The sequence below is a fragment of the Ochotona princeps genome, chromosome X (genome assembly GCF_030435755.1).
Source record: "Ochotona princeps isolate mOchPri1 chromosome X, mOchPri1.hap1, whole genome shotgun sequence".
Taxonomy (NCBI): Eukaryota; Metazoa; Chordata; class Mammalia; order Lagomorpha; family Ochotonidae; genus Ochotona; species Ochotona princeps.
In genome coordinates, this window is record NC_080865.1 from 64,320,360 (window position 1) to 64,340,209 (window position 19,850).

Genomic DNA, 19,850 nt, shown 5'->3' on the forward strand with positions numbered 1-19,850 from the left:
TGCTGGGCACAACCAGGCTGGACTGCAAAACCCATTGGTTCCAGTGGAGGACAGGGATGGAAATGGAACCAACCCAGCAATTGCAACCACCAGCTGATCAAGGCAATGGACTGTGCCGGGCTCTGTGCTTGCTAGTACGTACAAGCATCTGGTCTGGGAACACCTCAGACAAAGTTTCTTTGGAGATTCCCCCAATCGAGCTTCCAGACTCAGAACCCTAACCATCGAAGGACAGAGGACAGAACAAATCAATCAACCACCTCAGCTATATGTTGGCAGTGAAGAACTGGGCAAACGGAGACTCTATGATGGACTATGTCAATCAGTGGATTCTTCAACGACCTCATTGTGCTTGGAGTGGTGAGAGTGGCAGCAATTCAGAACTGTTGAACTATCAAAACCACTTGATCAAGACCATCGGAGCATGCCCCACATCTGGGACCTGGGGTGGGTGGGAGACTGGGTGGGGCTTCTCCCTTAAAATCCCCTTTTACATCAGATAGATTAAGGAAACAGTATGGAACTAATTGTCTTGCCCATCTTCCTGTAGGGCTTGAACCTTTAAGTTTTTCAAAAATAAATTAGAAAAAAAAAGAATTCTTAGAACATTGACACATGCACTTTGCATCTATTTTTGTTAATCAGAAAGATAATAAATAAATATGGATCACTAACAGAAAAAAATAAATGTTGTTTAATAAATACTCTGAATGATTAAATGCATGACGACATTGCATAGTGTGCAAGTCTCAGCAAGAGAGGAGCAGCATGGTGCTATAATACCCAATCTTCATAGTACCCCCACAAAACTGGGAAAATAATAGTAATAGTAATAGTAATAGTAATAGTAATAGTAATAATAACAATAATAATAATAATAATAAAATAAAACAATAAACTTTTCCCATCATGTGGACTTTTATATCAGCCTAAACATAAAAGTCAAGTTTTTATTGTGGACCACATTTTTACAATAAGAAAAAGTTAGTAAGATGAACAATGAAAGAAAACAAAAAATTACTGAAAAGCATTAATTTACAGATTACATGGAGTAAAATTGAAAACAATTTAGCTTATTTTTAATTTGTTACCAATGTGCCACACACTTACATGTGTGCTCTCTCTTTTGAAAATAGATTCCAGCTTTGTGCAGTGACAGTATCGTAGCCCATGAGGTTTACCTAAGGCGTGATAATTCCTAATTCAAAACTTTCCCCAATACCTTGCCATGACATCTTGAAAATAGATTCCATTTTTATAGTTTTTTTAAGTTTAGGGCAAATATGAACAGACTATACAGAGATTACCTATATACTTCCTGTCCTTACTCACATATAGCTTTCCACATTATCAAATTTTCTAAAAAAAAAAAAAAAAGGGATACAGTTTACATTCAATGACCCAACATTGACCTACCATACTCACCCAGATACTGATCCAGGTGTTCATGATTTTAAAGCTAGTCTCTTTTTAACACTGAATAATATTTCGATGTCTGGGTATATAAACTTTATTTATCCATATATCTGCTATAGAATTACTTTGGTGATCTTATAAAGTTGTAATATAAATGCATATATAGATTTTTGTGTATATGAAACGTTTTTGATGCATGAGTAACTGTCTATCAGCACAATTACTGGGCTGTAGAGTATGAGTATGCGCTTTGTAATGAACTACCTAATTGCCTTGCTAAGCGTCTGTACTACTTCACATTCCCACCCACAAGGAAGGACAGTTGATTCACATCCTTTACGGTGTTTGTAGTTGTCAGCTCTCCAGATTTTGTGGCCATCCTAATAGATATTTGATAATATCTCTTTATGTTCCTAATTTGCAATTTCCAAATACAACATGAAGTAAAATATTTTGTAGCTTTGCTACCATTTTTTTTTGACATGTCTGTTCAGATTTTTGACTCGTTTTTTAAAACAAGTTTGTTTGTGGATTTTTTTGTATCTTGGACAGGAACCCTTATATAGTTCTTTCTTTTTTCAAGTATTTTTTACCAGTCTCTTTTTTGTCCTCTCACTTTTTTGGCAGTGCTTTTTGCAGAGTAGAACTTTTTAATTTTAATGAAGTCACTTTATCAATTATTTCTCTCACAGACCTTGTCTTTGATGTTGAATGTAAAAAACCATCTCCATACCAGAGGTCACCTACATATTCCCCTGTGTTGTTCTCCTGGAGTTATACATTTTTGCATTTTATATTTAAATGTATGATCCACTTTGAATTAATTCTTTTGAAAGGTGCAGGAATTGTGTCTAAATTCATTTTTCTTTTGCATGTGGATGTCCAGTTATTTCAGCATCATTCACTGAAAAGACTCCCCCTTCCCACCATTGTTTTATCTTGGCTCATTTGTCAAACATCAGTTGACCAGACTTAACTGAACCTATTTTTGCACTCTCTGTTCTTTTCCATTGAATTATTTGTCTGTTCTTTTTTAAAATTATTTATTATTTTTAATTCATTAATTACATTGTATTATGTGACACAGTTTCATAGGTACTTGGGTTCTCCCCACCCCTCCCCAAACCCTCCCACCATGGTGGATTCCTCCACCTTGTTGCATAACCACAGTTCAAGTTCAGTTGAGATTCCCCCATTGCAAGCATATACCAAACATAGAGTCCAGCATCTTATTGTCCAGTCAAGTTCAACGGCTTCTTAGGTATACCCTTTCTGGTCTGAAGACAGAGCCAGCAGAGTATCATCCCAGTCAATTAAAAGTTCCAACATACCATCAGCGATATTTGTCTATTCTTTTGTGAATTTCTAAATTACTAAAGATATTCCTTTTTAATATTGTATTGGCTCTTCTGGGTCTTTTATTTCTTCATACGAACTTGAGAATCAGTTTGTCAAGGATTTTGACTGGCATTGAATTATTAAATGGATCAAGTTGGAAAGAACTTAAATCTTAACAATATTGAGTTTTGTGTTCTATGAGCATGAAGCATATCTATACTTATTTAGTTTTTCATTTATTTGATTTTTTTAAAGCCTTCCTCCTGAAGTTCATGTATAATGCTTGTTGGATTTAAACTGAAGTATTTCATTTTGAGGTGTGTTAATGCACATGATGTTGTATTTTCAATGTCAAATTCCACTTATTTCTGGAATATTGGAAAGTGACTGACTTTCAAATAATTGATCTTATTTTCTACAATCTTGCTTCAATTTTAATAGTTGCGCATTTTTTGTGAGTTCTTTCGTACTTTCTAAAATAATAACCATACCATCTATGAATATAGATCATTTATTTATTTCTTCCAAAGTTGTACAACATTCTTTATCTGATTGCATTAGTTAGGGCATTGCTTTTAATCCTGAAGCAGAGAGGTGAGGAGAGCATTCGTGCCTTGTTCATAATCATAGCACTTTTAGCTTCTCAATATTAAATATAATCATAGCTGTAATTTTTAAATAAATACTATTTTTTTCTTGATGAGCAAGTTTTCCATTATTCCTCATTTACAAGAAGGTTTCATCACAAAATGGTGTTACATTTGGGTAAATGCTTTTGCTGCTTCTGCTGATATGATTTTGTGATTTTTCTTTATAAATCTGGTGGGCTAAAGTTAATGATCAATTTTAAATTGGTCAGTTAATACTTTAAGGTTAAAACAACCTCATATATCTGGAAAAAATCTGACTTTGTCTTTTAAATTATCTTTTAGATTTTGCTTGTTAACAGATTTTAATAAATACGCATCCATCTTCATTAGAAATATTGCATTGTAAACTACTTTTCTTGTCAAATTGCTGTCTGGCTACAGTATTCGAGTGAGACTGACCTCATAAAAATAAATTGGGAAGTATTTCATCTGCTTCTAACTCTGAAAGATGTTTTAGACAACTAGTAGAACATACTTTTAAATGCTTGACCTAATTCATCAGTGGATATATTTAGGCCTGATAAGTTCTCTTTTTAGAAGGTTATTGATCAATGATTCAATTTAGGTATAGGCCTATTCAAATTGTGTTTCTCTACTGAGAGTCACAACTGTGTGTTTCTAGGAATTCATTCATTTCATGTCAGTAATCATGACATGGGGATCAATGATGTGACAAAACACATTCAGCCACTGTCTGCAATTTCAGCATCTCATATAGACACTAGTTTGCATTCTGCCTGCTCCACTTCCGACCCAGCTTCCTGCTAATGTGTCTGGGAAAGCAGAGGTAGTTTGTCCTGAATGCTCAGGCTCTGTACCTGTGTTGGAGACCCTGATAGAGTTCCAGGCTGCTAACTTCAGCCTGGCAAAGCCTCAGAATTTATGGCCATTTGGCAGTCAACAGTTGCAAGACATCTCTTTTTCCATATTTCTATATAGCTGTCATTATAATATATAAATAAAATTTTAAAAATTGTGGACACAGAATCATCCATAATATTCCTTTTTATTATTTTAATGACCACAAATTCTATATCATATTTTCTTTTCTAATATTAGTTATTTGTGTCTTTCACATTTGGATTAGTTATCCTGCTTAGAAGAATGGTGTGTTTTATTGTCCTGTTCAAAGAACTAGCTTTTAGCTTCATTGATTTTCTCTATTAATTCCATTTCTTCAATTAAGTTGATTTTTATTATACTTTTTTTCTGCAAATTTTAAATTTAATTTGTTGTTTGTTCTAGCTTCTTAAGAAAGATACATACATCATTGATTTTCATTCTGTCCCAAGTATTTGGAGTTATATTTTCATATTCATTTATTTTAGAATATTTTAAGATTTCTTTTGATATTCCTTCTTTGCTATCCTTCAAATATTTGCAATTTCCAAACTATCTTTTTGTTATTAATTTTCAGTTTGATTTAACTTCTGTCCACAAGGAAAAATATATGGTTTCCACTCTTTCACATTAGTTGATAAGAATTTCACAACCCACAGCATGATTTGTTCTGATGAATATTCCATATGAGCTTCAGAAGAATGTATATTTCGCTGTTGTTTCATGAACTATTCAATAGATGTTCATTAAATCCAGTTTTCTGACATTGCTATTCAGTCTAATGATGTCTTTATTGATTTTCTCCTTACTGGATCTGTTCATTATTATAGAGGGATGCTGAAATTCCCAACTAAAATACTGGATTCATACATTTTTCTTGAAATCTTATCAGTTTTTGTCTCAAGCGTTTTGATGTTTTGCATTTAAGTTATTCCTTTCCTTCTTGAGTACTAATTCCGCAACATTATACAATGCCCGCCCTTTATCGTAGATGAATTTCATTGCTCCGAAGTTTGGCTTGTCTGAAATATGTATACCGGTTTCTTTAAATTAGTGTTAATGTGGCATATATTTATTCATTTCTTTGGTTTTAATCCTTATATAATTTTATATGTAAAATTGATATTTTGAAGACATCATATGACTGGGTATTATTTATGCTATTTTTTGACCAGGTTCTTTACAAAGTTGGATTAATACTTTCCATAATCATTATATTTTCTTTGTGCTACTCCTGCTCTGTGTTCCTATTTTCATCCTCAATTTTTCTTGATATTTGTATTTTTAAAGATTTACTTTGTTTTGAAAATCAGAATTAGAGAAGCAGAGATAAAAAGAAAGAGAAAGTGAGAGGCAGAAAGAAATCCTTTCATCTGTTGGTTTACTCCCCAAATGACTGCAGTTGAAGTTGAACGAATCTGAAGTCAGGAGCCAAGAACCTCCTGGAGAGAGGAACTTTTTAAATGTGTAATTAAACTGATTTCATGAACAAAATGCAGGTATGTACACCCGCCTCCCAAGATTACACAGGACATGGTGACTGTAACAGCCAGTTGTGACAATACAGGGCCTCCCTGCATAACTTCAAGACTGAATCTGTTACTGCTCCTACAACCTTGAACATACAGGAAACAAGCAGTTGAAAGGCTCTAGGACTCAGTGCCATGCTGACAAAACCCAGAATTGATCAGATCTTTATGATGCATGTGCCCTGGCAAGTGCTTCCACAAAGGACTTCTGGCCCTGGTTTTGAGCCAACTGAATTTCTTTGGTCTCAAACAATCTTATATTGTTGTAAGCATCATTCATGTTTTCTAGTTACACTATGGGCAGTGAGCTCACAACAGCAGCAGGCACACCATAGCAAAATGAATTTTGATTCTATCCCCAGGACTCTTCTTGATGAGCTATGGGCTGTGGACTCTGAGTCTGATTTACCATTGTGATATTGGCAGGCAAAAGACAAGAAGCCTAAACCTACATAGGCCCAGAAAGGTGTTGACAAGGCAAGGCTATCCATGTTTAGACATGCTGTGATTTTGGTACAGATTTGAGAGTCCCGAGTATGTTGGACTGAATCAGTAAAAATGTTATCAACAGTGGACCAGGGCAAATCTTAACTTAGGGTGATGTCTATGATGAAACAGCAGAAATATACAGAGACGCAAAGAAAATAAATGGCTTAGAATTTCTACAATAGCCGCAAATTCAGAAAACTGTAGTTTCCATGTTCAGCTGAAATCATATAGTAAGAAGCCTCAAGAACTTCCAGGGAAACCATGAACTAATCTAAAGATCAAAATAAGATGAAAGACGCAAATCATTTAGGAATTGAGATTTCCAAATGTCTAGATTACGATTTCAGAATAATTACTTTAAGGAAACCCAATGAAATTGAAGAGAATGCAGAGACAAGATTTAATATTCTAGCAAAGGTGTTTCATGCAGATGAAAGTAGTGAAACCAAGTGAAGCAGAAATATTTCAACTAAAAAGTAACCTAAGTATAATTAAAAGTGTGACAGATGAAATCAAAGTAGAATAGATCACACAGTTTTCCTGAGGACAAGTTATCTGAAAATACATGGTTTGAGGAGGAAAACAAGTAAGAAAAAAGTTTACTGGAACATTGGGACAGCAATAAAAGAATAAATGTCCTTATTGTCAAGGTTGCAGAATTTTTTTATGCATACCAAGAAAGTAGGATGCATATTAAGAGAGATAATGACATAGTATTTCTTGGACCTATATAAAAAAGCTCAAAGGAGAGGAAAAGAGAGGAGAGGAGAGGAGTCAAAATTCCAATGGCGTGATTCCACAGAACTAGAAAAAAAATACTATTAAGGATCCTGAAAAGGCAAAATGACACATAACAAACAGAAGAAATTAGGAGATACTATAACATCTTACTTTACAATATATTGCAAACTTGTAATAATTAAACAACATGCTATTAGCATAAAAATAAATCTATCAATAAGTGAAACAGAGTTTCAACCTTAGAAGTAAACAGGTATTTCTATTTCCTAGTGATATTTGACAAACATGATAAGAACATCTTTGGAAATTTTTATTGAAAAATTGTTAAGTTCAAGAAGCATGGAAGGAAACAGCCAAGAGGTCATGGAAAGAATCCCACAGGCATACATTTGGCATGGGTTGGGGCAGAGCAGGCTGAACCAGTTCACGTCATCCACTGGCAAATCTTAATGCCGGAACAGAGTGTGGGTCAAGCCAGGTCCGGTCGCGACAAAAGCAGTGCACAACTTGGAATGTCAAAGTGAGGTTGCCTGTGCCAGATGTGACTGCAGCACCATATCAACACACATGAGAACCAGGCAGGGAGTGGCAGAACTGGCTGGGGAACAAGGGGTGGTTCCCTTGCTGAACAGCTACTCCCACTGGAGAGTGTGAGCTAGGATGGGAGTAGACCAGACTGGGCAGGGCTATGGCACCTGTGTGCCTCATGTGGACCTGATCAGGCCAGGGAAAAACCAGGATGGGCTGATTGTTCCTACTGGTGCAATGTACAATTAGAGTGGGTGAGGGTTGTTAGGGCCTAACCACAGCAGAAGCTGGCACTGGGCGGGGGGGGGGGTGCAATTCTTTCGAATTAAACCACAGAACCACCTGAAGAGTGCACAATCTGGGAGTGGGAGGGAAATAGGGGACACCCCCCTCTTGGATTACCACCCTGACATTAGGGCGCAAAAATTAGGATGGGGGCTGGGGTGGCTAGACATAGTGACACCCAACATCATCCGTGAAAGCTAGATAGTTAAGCTGGATAGATGGGACAAGGTCTTAATACCCAGTAGTATGTATGAGAGCAGAAAGGGATATGTGACAGACTGGATTAATCTGCTATACATGCTGGCAGACCAGGGTAGAGGGTGGGCCTGGTTGGGGTTATTGTGGATCGCTCCAACTAGGCTGGGATGCAGCCCCCACTGGTTTATGCGAGGGCCCAGTATGTGATGGTCAGATCCAGGCTGGACAGCAAACACCCATTGGTTCCAGTAGAAAACAGGGATGGAATGTGGAACCAGCCCAGCAACTGCAACCACCAGCCAATAGGGGTGATGGACTGTGCCGGGCCCTGTGCTTGCTGGTGCATACAGGAATCTCACAAAGTTTCTTCTGGGATCCCCGCAATCGAGCTTTCAGTCTCTGGATGCTAACCATCAAATGACAGAGGATAGAATAAGTCAATCGACCACCTCAGCTATACGTTGACAATGAAAAAAACGGGCCAACCGGAGACTATATGATGGACTATATCAATCAATGGATTCTCCAACGACCGCATCGTGCCTGGAGTGGTGAGACTGGCAGCAATACAGTTCTGTGGAACTATCAAAACCACTTTGCTGGCTCTACCTTTGAACCAGAGATGGTCTCCCCAAGATACAGATGAGCTTTTCTAGGCAATAAGATACGGGACTTCTTGCCTGGTAGATGCACGCAATGAAAGAATCTCAACTGAATTTGATCTGTGGAACTCAGCCCAAGATTCCCACGTTGGTGGCAGGAATTTGATTATTTGAGTCATCACCCCTGACTTCTGGAAAGTGGAATTCAGGAGCCAGAATCAGGAATTGAACCTATGCGCTGCACAGTGGAATACAGATAGCTCTTCATCTAAATAGAGCCTCATAGATCTACTCTTACTGCTAGTCGGCCTCAACCCTTGTGACTGAGCTAAAACTCTCTAAAAATACTATCCATAAAACTTCACCAGAAGAACAAACTGCAGATGTAGCTCCTGGCTCCTGGATTCAGACTGGCCCAGCCCTAGACACTACAACCATTTGCAGAGTGCACTTGTTAATGTGAGATTCCTCCTTCTCTATGTCTCTCCCTCGTTTTCTTAAATTAAAAAAAATAAATTAAAAAAAAAGAAAAATTGTTAAGCTAAGAAATCATTTCCTCAACCTTATTATATCTACTAATGAGCCTATCAGAAACATCCTTCAGTTTTTGCTCTTTTTAAAGGATTTATTTATTTTTATTTGAAAGTCAGATTTTACAGACATGAGGAAGAGGAGGAGGAGAAGAGAGAGTGAGAGAGAGAGAGAAAGAGAAAGGATAAAAAGGAGGAGAGACAAAGAAAGAGAAAAAAAGAGAGCTTCCAACCACTGATACACTACTCAATGGCCTTAACAGCTAGAGCTACGCAGATCTAAACCATGAGTCAGGGGTTTCTGCTGGGTCTATCATGTGGGAACAGGTGCCTAAGAACATGAGCCATCTTCCACTGCTTGTCCAGACTGTTAGCAGGGAACTGGACGGGAACTTTGGCAGTTGAGACATGAACTGGTGCCACCATGCCAGCCACTATTCTTCACTTCTAATGTTCCTGCAGCTGGGAACCAGGAACCTCTTCCGGGTCTTCCACGTGGGTGCAGTGACCCAAGGCTTTGGGCCATCTTCGACTGCTTTCCCAGGCCACAAGCAGGGAGCTGGATGGGAAGCAGGGCTGCCAGGATTAGAACTGGCGCCCATATGGGATTCCCGGGCGTTCAAGGCAAGGACTTTAGCTGCTAGGCCACTATGCTGGGCCTAGATTGTGCTTTTGTGTTTAGGATGCCTTTTAATTGCTTCTGATCAGTGGGCATGATGAACATGGTAGAAGGAGCTGCTATGAACAGGGTCTTAGTAATGTGAGTATAAGATATGCGGAGAGGGAAAGCATGCTATGATCCTATAGTTGGGGCTGAGTCTTTATATTTTCATAGTATATATGTAGACATTTTCATTCTCCCTCTCCTCTTTCAGAATCATGGGATAAATTTTTCTTTATTTTTACTATATGAATCTTCTCAAACTCCTGGGATAAAGCTCCTTCATATGTTAGGGGTTTCACTACGCCTGAGAGACACTCATGTTTTTATGGCTTTAGATTTGTGTATTCTTAGCCACTGGTAATCCATCAACTACAGTTGGATTTTTCTTCTTTTTAAAAAGGCTTATTTTTATTTGGAAGAGTTAGAGAGAGAGAGAGAGAGAGAGAGAGAGAGAGAGAGAGAGAGAGATTTTTCTATCTGCTGATTCACTACCAAAATGGCAATAATGGCTGGAGCTGAGCTGATCCAAAGCCAAGAAACAGAATGCTGGAGCTTCTTCCACATCTCCCACATGGGTGAGGGAATCCAAGGACTTGAGACATCCTCTGCTTCCTTCCCAGGCCATATGCGAAGAGCTGGATCAGAAGTGGAGAAGTTGAACTATGAATCAGCACTCACATGGGATGCAATTACCACAGGTGAAGGCTTAGTCTAGTACTCCACCACATCAGGGCCCAGTTTGATTTTCTTATCCTGGGACTGATCCACCTGGGCATTTTGGGTTTCTGTTCTGATAATGTTGTGATTTTCTGTATTTTTTTTTAGATCTTATCCATTTTGGTTGGTGTTGTTTTGCTTTGTGAGGGCATGCTTTGAAATTTGTTTGAAATATGTTGATTTTTTTCAATTTGTTTATGCTTGCTCACCTATTGTTTCCATAGAACAATAACTTTCAAGTTTCTAACATGTTGGAGAAGGAATTAGAAGCTGCCATAAGTTTCCACTTTCAAACCTCATGACAATGATATGACTTAATTGCCAATTTTATCATCTCCATGTAGGTTAAGGACTAAGCCACAGAGAAGTAAATGAGTTCCCCAAGTTTAGAGTTACTACTCATAGAAATTGGGCTTCAAACAAAGTCTTTGATTCGATGCCTGTATTCCAAAGTTTCTCTCATCTACTACGTTAATATCATTAGCTTGGAAACAGTGCCTCAAACAACTATAGTTTAATGTTTATTCTGACACTCTAGCCTTCTTTAAGGCCACATTCAGGCTTATCTCCTTCTAGAAGCCTTTTACCAGATTCTCCAATATTTTGAAATTTGGTTGATATTATAAACTCAATAATCCTTCTTCACCAATTCTAATCCCAGACAACTACAAATATATTGTGTTAAATAGCAAATTGACATCATGATTGCAGTGGAATTAAGATCATTAATCAATTGCCCATAAAATAGAGAGAAAATTCACATATTCTCTCATATACCAATGTAATTGCTATAGTCCTGAAATGCAGAAAAGAGGATTAGCTAGAGAAAGAGGTGACTGTGAAAGAAAAGCACACGGTTACCATGTTTCTGACTTTAAATGATGAAGGTAAGTGCTATAAACCAAGGATTGTAGGTCAACTCAAGAAGCTGGAAAAGACAAAGCAATAAGTTCTCCAGAAAGGGATGAAGCAACCAACAACTTAACTTCAGCCTGTGGAGGTTGGGGGGGCTGTGTTGAATTTCCAATCTCCGTAATTACAACATAATACATTTCAGTTTCTTTAAGTCTCTGAATTTATGGTAATTTGTTAAAGCAGCAATAAGAATCTAATGCACTTAATGTTTGCAGACTCCTGCTACATAGCACTAATGATCTTAACTACACAGTCATCAAATCTTTGATGGCATATTCTTGCACTGACACCCAGATTTTAAGGTGATTTCTCCAAAATTAGAGTGTGTAAGCTTAAAGATCAGGGAACATACTATATTTTTGATAGCTACTAAATTGAGCACAATGCTTTGCACAAAAGGCACCCAAAAACACTGATGATGGTGAATTATTAGAAAAAGCAAAGGATGTTATAATTTTTCTAAACAAACACTTTGCCCCTCTCAATTGCTAGATCGAGAGAAAGTTCATTAAATCAGATTCTCTTCCACTATTTGTGTATCTAGAGAAGTTAGGAGCCCTTTTTAAAATTTATGATTTCAGATAAATGTGCGATATTTTCAGCTTCCCATTCTCAGAACTCTACTGGAGTTCAGTTATTTTCAAAATCAACATAATATAAAAAATGTCAGCTTTCTCTCTAGTTATTAAAGCACAAGCTATGCTTTTGAATGTTTTGCCAAACTTCAGCTGAAAATTGGCTCACTTAAAATATGTGCAATTTTTCTGGTTGCCAGGTAATTATTTTTTTAATGTTGAATGCTATCTTTGGGGGACATTTTGAATTAACAGAGAAAAACTTGTTTAAATAAAATAATCACTAAGCATAACCTGTAATTACTTATCAGGATTTTATTTAAGTTTCTTTTATAATGCTGATTTCCTGTGCAAATCAATCTGGAGTTGCTACGATGTTAACTATCTCATAATAACTTCAGTGAAAGTCTGCAGGGACCTAGTTATGATGCAGTTACAATGAGAAATTAGAAGAGAAGATACATAAGGACACAACTTCAAAAGGGTTCCATTATGATGCCAATTTGTGTCACAAACAATACGATGGTAGACCTGTTACAGTGAAATCATTGCGGAACCTGAATTAAAAGATGTGATTATAAAGAAATGTCAATATGTATTGTAGCACATATGTTGGAGTTACAGCAAGTTATGAAAAAATCCAGTAATGGCTTATATATCAGTATGTGAACCACAGAAGTGCTAAGGACAGGCTCACTGTGATGGCATTAGTAAGCATCAGTGGAGAGTGGTGTGAGCTGATCAACATTGATATCAGGCTCAATTAGTCACTCACATGGTTGTTGACAAAAGTTTTATGTGGCGTATCTGTTCAACATAGACAATATATGAAGGACAGTATTATCCTCCTCGTGGTTAAATAAGAAAAAAATAATTCAGCATAAACTTCATTCGAACGTATTGGCTTTTTGTCAGTTTTTTTTTCTACTTCCAAGGTGTAGATAAATTACAAGTAAATAAAGAATAATTGTAATTCATGTTTTTTAAAAGTACACTGGCATAGAAGAAAGGAATAATATGGATGTTCATAATCTCCATATACTTACTATAAAAATCCATGAGTTTCCTGACATTGTGTACACTATTTTGTTTAGAAATACATTTGGATGCATGGCAGTGGTGATAGTAAATGTTCCTGTATTTTGATAGGATTCTCAAGAGTTTCTGATCCAGAAAATTTTGATGTAATAATATGTGTGATCTCCTTTGTTTAAGAATGCAAACAATAAAACTCCTGGAGGTCTAGAGAAGTGTCATTACTAATTATGTGTATATCTAAAAAGAAGGAGGAATTACAATGACTAAAGAAAATGTTAAAATAAGAGCAGATTAAAGTAACAGCATGCCATGTTTTATTTATGAATGCTTTGTCAAAATCTTTATGAAAATATGGAATATGAATTATCTTAAAATATTCTTTGATTTGCTGTAGGAATTCAAGATACAAGTCAGATCACTGTTGGCCAAAGACCCAGGTGGAATACTAGGAAAACCAGGTCAGATTGATGAATACTCAAAGGCCTGGCAGTCAATAAAAATCACTATATATTTCTTCTATTTATTTCTTCATTTGTATTTAAAGATTTATTAATCTATTTGAGAGAGTTACACATAGAGATAAAAAGGGAGAGGCAGAGAGAAAGTTTTTATCCGGTGATTGTAAGTTTTAACACTTCAGGTGGCTACAATCACACAATCGCTGAAGCTGAGCCAGTCCAAAGCCATGAGTCTGGAGCTTCTTCCAGGTCTCCCATGCTGGTGCAAGGACTCAATAGGTTGACCATCCTCTGTTTCTTTCCAAAACACATTAGCAGGGAGCTGGATTGGAAGTGGAGTAGCAAAGTCTTCAATCGATGGTCATACAGGATGCCATCATCACAAGTGTTGGTATAACATGCTAAGCCACAATTCTGGCCCCCAAAATCAAGTATTTAATTTATTTTCATTTTATCCGTTTATTATTATTATTATCATTTTATGACACCGTTCTATAGATCCTGGGATTTCTCTTGCTCCCTCCCACAAATCCCTCCCTCCACTGAGTTTCCCTATATTAGTAGAATAGTATAGTTCTTCATAAACAGTCATAAGTCCATCATTGTGGGCATGAAAATGGCAGAGTCTAGCATCCTATTGTCAAGATATAGTTTACAGTTTCATTAGGAGTCTCTCTTTGATCTGGAAGTAGAGATGCGTACTGCATTGTGTCCTAACATCTCGATATAATAGTTTCCATTAAAATGTTACTATACATCCCCTTAAATGAAAAATCACAAAACAAAATCAACAACAAGAAGAAGAGAAATTTACAATGCCATGAAGTTAAATAACATTCTACTAGATATGATGGTCTCCATTACACAGTTACTATACATCCCCTTAAATGAAAAGCCACAAAACAAAATCAACAATAGGAAGAAAAAAGAAATTAGCAATGCAAAGCATTTAAATAACATGCTATTGAGTAACTAATGTGTCACTGAAGAAATGAAAAAGAAAATCAAGAACCTTTTTGAAGGAAATGATACTACTGTATGACTTAAAGAATTTATAAATAATATGGACTGCATTATTAGACATCCATGTAAATGGTTGATAGTCAAAACATCAATAAGAGCTGAAGAGAAAGAATGAGGCCAATGATCAAATGACTAACCCAAGAAAAATCAAGATAGAATATGTCAGGATAGGAAAATGCAAGATGAAACATTGACTGTAAAGAGTAACTGCTCTTAGGGAACTTTGGGTACTTGCTCTGCATACATGATCACTGAACTGGTTCCATCAATTCTTGTACACAGCTTTTGCACTCAATATAGAGATGAGGAAATCGAATTTACAAATCAAAATTTCGTAGATTAGAAAATTGCATAGATTAGCTTAATCAGCAGAAATTTATTTCTCACAGTTCAGTAGTCTGAGAGCACCAAGATCAAGGTGTTGGTCTGACTTGGCTCCTGTGGAGGTCTCCCTCCTTAGCTTGCCAGTTACCTTATCATTGTATCCTTGCATAGATATTCTTTGTTTTATAAACAAGGGTAAAGCTATTTCTCTTCCACTTCTTATAAAGCCACTAATTTCATCATAAATTTTTCCTTGCTATGTATACATGGAGCAGATATTTCTCTTCCACTTCTTGCAGTCACTAAATTCATCATTAGGTTCCATGCTCATGACCTTACCGAAACCTAAAAACCTCTCAAATGTTAATTTGAGAATGACACACAAATTCGGAGGTTCTGAGATATTTCACTTTCTGCTTTGACATATTACATTTGCATCTAAATGATGTTTGCTTCTAATAAAGGTCTTGCTTTTTGATTTTTATTCTTGTGTTGCTTGACCATCTGTTATGTTTGACATACTTTTAGAAAAACTTTATTAATATAAAGAAAACAACTTTATGAATTCTATATGTACAGTTCAAGAAAATAATCATAATTTCCTTCCTCCCCTGCTCCTGTCCACACACCCTGCTGCCATACCTCTTTATCCTCACTTCAATAGTATTCATACAGACATAATTTTAGTTCACTTTATATTCACAGGTGTAATGTGCCAGAAATAATATTATTCAGCACTTTTTAAATACTTTACATTAGCTACCTTGTATCAGAATATACTTCAGAATATATACATACAGCATTCAATTTTTTTATGACTGAGAAGAATCTGTAGTGTATATATATCTTCCTTATCTAGTTGATGGACATCTGGGTTAATTCCATGTTAGTTGTGAATTTCACTGCAACAAACGTGAGTATATAAATAGCTCTCTCATATGCCAGATTTCATTTTATTTAGGTAAATTTCCAAGATTGAGATTGCTAGTTCATATGGTATATCTATTTTTAAATATCTGAGGAATCTCCATATTGTCTGCTGAAATGATTGTACCTGTTCCCACAATGGATTAGCATATCATTTTCCTCACATCATTCATTTATTATTATTATTATTTTATTATTATTATTACTAATTTTGGATGATATAAACTCTAAAGTAAATCTTAGATGAGGTAAAATCTGATCGTGGTTTTTAATTTGAATTTACCTCAGGAGTAGTTAACCTTAGCATGCTTTTGTGTGTGTTGGAGATTTATATTTCTTTCTTTGAACATTGCCAGTTTGTGTCCTTTGCCTATTTCTCGATTAAATTGTTTGTTTTGCTGTTGCTGAGTTTCTTGAGCTTTTTATACATCCTGGATATCAGTGCTCTATAATTTGCAAAATTTGAAAATAGTTTAGCCAATTCTGTTGTTTACCTCTACATTTTGTTGATGGTTTCCTATGCAGTACAGCAGCTTCTTAGCTTAATGCAATCCTATTTCTCAATTTTTGCTTTAATTACTTGTGCTTTTATTGTCTTTTCTAAGAAGTCTGTCTATGCCTATGTCTTAGAGAGTCTCTGATTATTTCCTCTGATATTTTGATGGTCTCAATTCATAGTCTTGGATTCTTAATCTATGTTGAGTTGATTTTTGTATAAAGTGTATGGTATTGTTCTTGTTTTCTACTTCCAAACGCATAGATACAATTTTCCTAGTACAGTCTGCTGAGAAAACTGACCTTTGTCCTTGAATCGATTTTAGTTCCCCTACCAAAAGCAGGTTGTTTGTACATGTGTGAATTAATTTCTGAAATTTCTATTCTATTCTACTGTCCTGCATATCTACATGCCAGTACTAAGTTATATTCATTACAACTCACCTGCAGTACATCTTGAAGCCTGCTAGTGTGATGTCACCAATTTTTTTTAAGATTGCTCTAGCTATTCAAAATCTCCTGTGTTTCTAAAGAATTTTAGAAATACTTTTTCTTTTTCTTTTTTTTTTAAAGATTTATTCAGTTTATTACAAAGTCAGATATACAGAGAGGAGGAGATAGAGAGGAAGATCTTCCGTCCATTGATTCACTCCCCAAGTGAGCCACAACGGGCCGATGGGCGCCCATCCGATGCCGGGAACCAGGAACCTCTTCCAGGTCTCCCACGCGGGTGCAGTGTCCCAATGAATTGGGCCGTCCTCAACTGCTTTCCCAGGCCACAAGCAGGGAGCTGGATGGGAAGTGGAGCTGCCGGGATTAGAACCGGCACCCATATGGGATCCCAGGCATGCAAAGCGAGGACTTTAACCACTAGGCCACGCCGCCGGGTCCTGGGAATACTTTTTCTAGATCTGAGAAAACTATTGTAGGTATTTTGCTTGGCATTCAATCTATAAATTGCTTTTAGGCATGGATATTTTGATTATATTAACTCTACTAATGTGCAAGCATGGAATAATTTTCCATTTTTTGATGTTTTCTTATATTTCTTTCCTTGAAGTTTTATAGTTTTTATTGTAGACATCGCTTACATGCTTGGTTAAATTTCTTCCGAGGAATTTATTTATTTATTTTTCTTTTGCTACTATTTTGTACCAGACTACTCTCATAAGTTATTCCACAGCCATGGAATGGTTTGTGCATACAAAAGTTATTGAATTTGCATCCACAACTTTATAAAAATTTCTTATGCGTTACTTAGTAGTTTCTCTTAGTAGTTTCTTAGTCTCTTAGTATTTTTCTCTTGATTCTCCTATACAGAGAATCATGTCATCTGCAAAGAACTACTCAACTTTCTCCTTTTCATTTTATAGTTCTCTGATTTCTTCTTTTTGATTAATGGCTCTGACTAAAATTTCCAAAACTATATTGAATGGCAGTGGTTGTAGTGGACACTTTTTTCTGATTCTGGATTTTAATGGAAATGCTTCCAGCATTTCCTGATTAATATGATGCTGGCCATGGGTGTGCCAAATAGTAACTTTACCATTTTGTGGAATGTTCTTTCTATGCCCAATTTGCTTAACATTTTCATCATGAAAGAATACTACATTTTATCAAAGTATTTCTTGTGTAAATCAAGATAATTATGTGATTTTTGTTCTTCAGTGTGTGAACATGATATACTGCATTTATCGATTTGCATGTGTTGGACCAAGATTCAATTATAATACCATTTAGGTAATGACGACACCCTGTGGAGTGAGGATGACACTGGCTACGATGCAAATTTTGCTATACGTCAGGAATTAATAGACAGTATTTCATATAATACATTAGCTCTAATAATTTGCTAGTAATTGTATTGCTGAATTTCTCCATAATTTTGGGTCCCATTACTCTAGAGATCTTATTCATAAGGGAGAAATGCTTCCACCTGGAGAGTCAGCAATGTTTCTGTTAAAGTAGAACTGGAGCTTGCCTTCTTCTTCCTTTGTGCTTCTGATCTCAGTGCATCTGCAGTCAGAAAGATTAATAAGGTAGGCAGTGAGATAAGTGTGATAAGACAAAAGGAACATGCCATGTAATGGACATAGGAAACTGTAAACACTTGCTGTGTTCACCTGACCAGTTACAGAAAGGAGAACTTCAATAATTGTATTTCCAATTTTGATATGAGGGTATTTGTGTATGTGTTAATTTAACTTTTGTTACTCTCCCATTCCTCTACTGTCTATCTGAAGCTGCAGTAATAATTATTAACTTTAGATCTCAATATTTAAGTACAGGGCATCAACTTCACAGGAGGTGCCATGGGTTGAATTGATCCACTCCACAAATTTATATGCTGAAGCCCAAATTCCTAGTAGCACAGAACATGGTTATATTTGAAGATATAATCTTTAAACAGGTTATTAAATTAACAGGAACCCTTTAGAGTAGACTTTAATCCAACCTGATTGATGTCATTGTCAAAAAGAGGAAGCTGGGGTAAAAGAAAGATAGCAGGAGTACACATGCATACAGGGAAGGCCATATGAGGACACAGTAAGAAGGCAGATATCTGAAAGCCAAGGAAAAAGACCTCAGAAGAAACCAAATCTGCCAACACCTTGATCTTGGATTTCTAGTCTTCAGAACTGTGAAAATGCATTTGTGTTGTTTAAGCCATACCATCTGGTACTTTGTTGTGGCAACTCTTACAAATAAGTATAAGAAATACGATTGAGTTAAATGAGAAATGACCACTTCCAAACATTGGATAAGTGTCCTCTTTGGTTAAGGAGTTTAGGTGGTACAAAGAATAGCTGAATAATGTTGTCAGACAAATATGGTTAAGAGAGTTGTTTCTCAATGTCAAATTGACAGGACTCAGACTTTGTTGTTTCGTGCTATTCCAAGAAGGAACCATACTTTTTGAAATTTTTTCCTCTTTTTTGCTTCCAAGTTAATATTAATCTCGGTGAAAAATCTTGTAAGGCATGAAGGTAGAAATAAAACAGCAACATTATGCTCTACAGGCTGATATAGGTGTTTGTGACTAGAAACCATTGCAGTTCATACCTGTTGTGACTGATGTACTGACTTGTTCATCAAGAGCTGCAGCCAGGTGTGTGGGTTTTTCAGCTCCTAGCAAATCTCCTTCAGCTTCTTTGTGTCTTGAGATATGAATGACATCATGGCAAGTGATTCTGTCCAACCTCGCTGACTCTCACAGCCAGTTCAGCACCATCTGCTTAGCTTATCATCCTCTGTGTTTGTGTTGATTTTCTCCAGCAAATCCATGGAGAGAAATGAAAGATAAATATTTTACACATAAAGTATACATTCCCTCCCCTAAATTTCAATTACTTAAGTCCTATCTTCCTTCGTAACTTTGTGATAGCTTTAGAAAGGTGTTCAATTTTTTTCATTTTTCTTTTGCTTTGTTTACATCTCTGGTTGTTGTCTTTCTCCTTCCTTTTGAGATGTTCTACACAGCATTTCTCCTATCAAACATTTCAAGTCAACTACCCTTCCAAGTGTTCTGGTAGCTTCATTATTGATTTGTCAGTCATGCTTTACATGT

General features: G+C 36.3%; 1 non-coding gene across 1 annotated transcript; it reads left to right on the top strand.

Moving 5' to 3' along the window:
• The first annotated feature begins 1,141 nt into the window (after positions 1-1,141).
• LOC118760498 (U4 spliceosomal RNA) lies at positions 1,142-1,282 on the top strand. Its single transcript, XR_004996806.1, has one exon. It is a non-coding gene; the product is annotated as a U4 spliceosomal RNA (small nuclear RNA).
• The last annotated feature ends 18,568 nt before the right edge of the window (positions 1,283-19,850 follow it).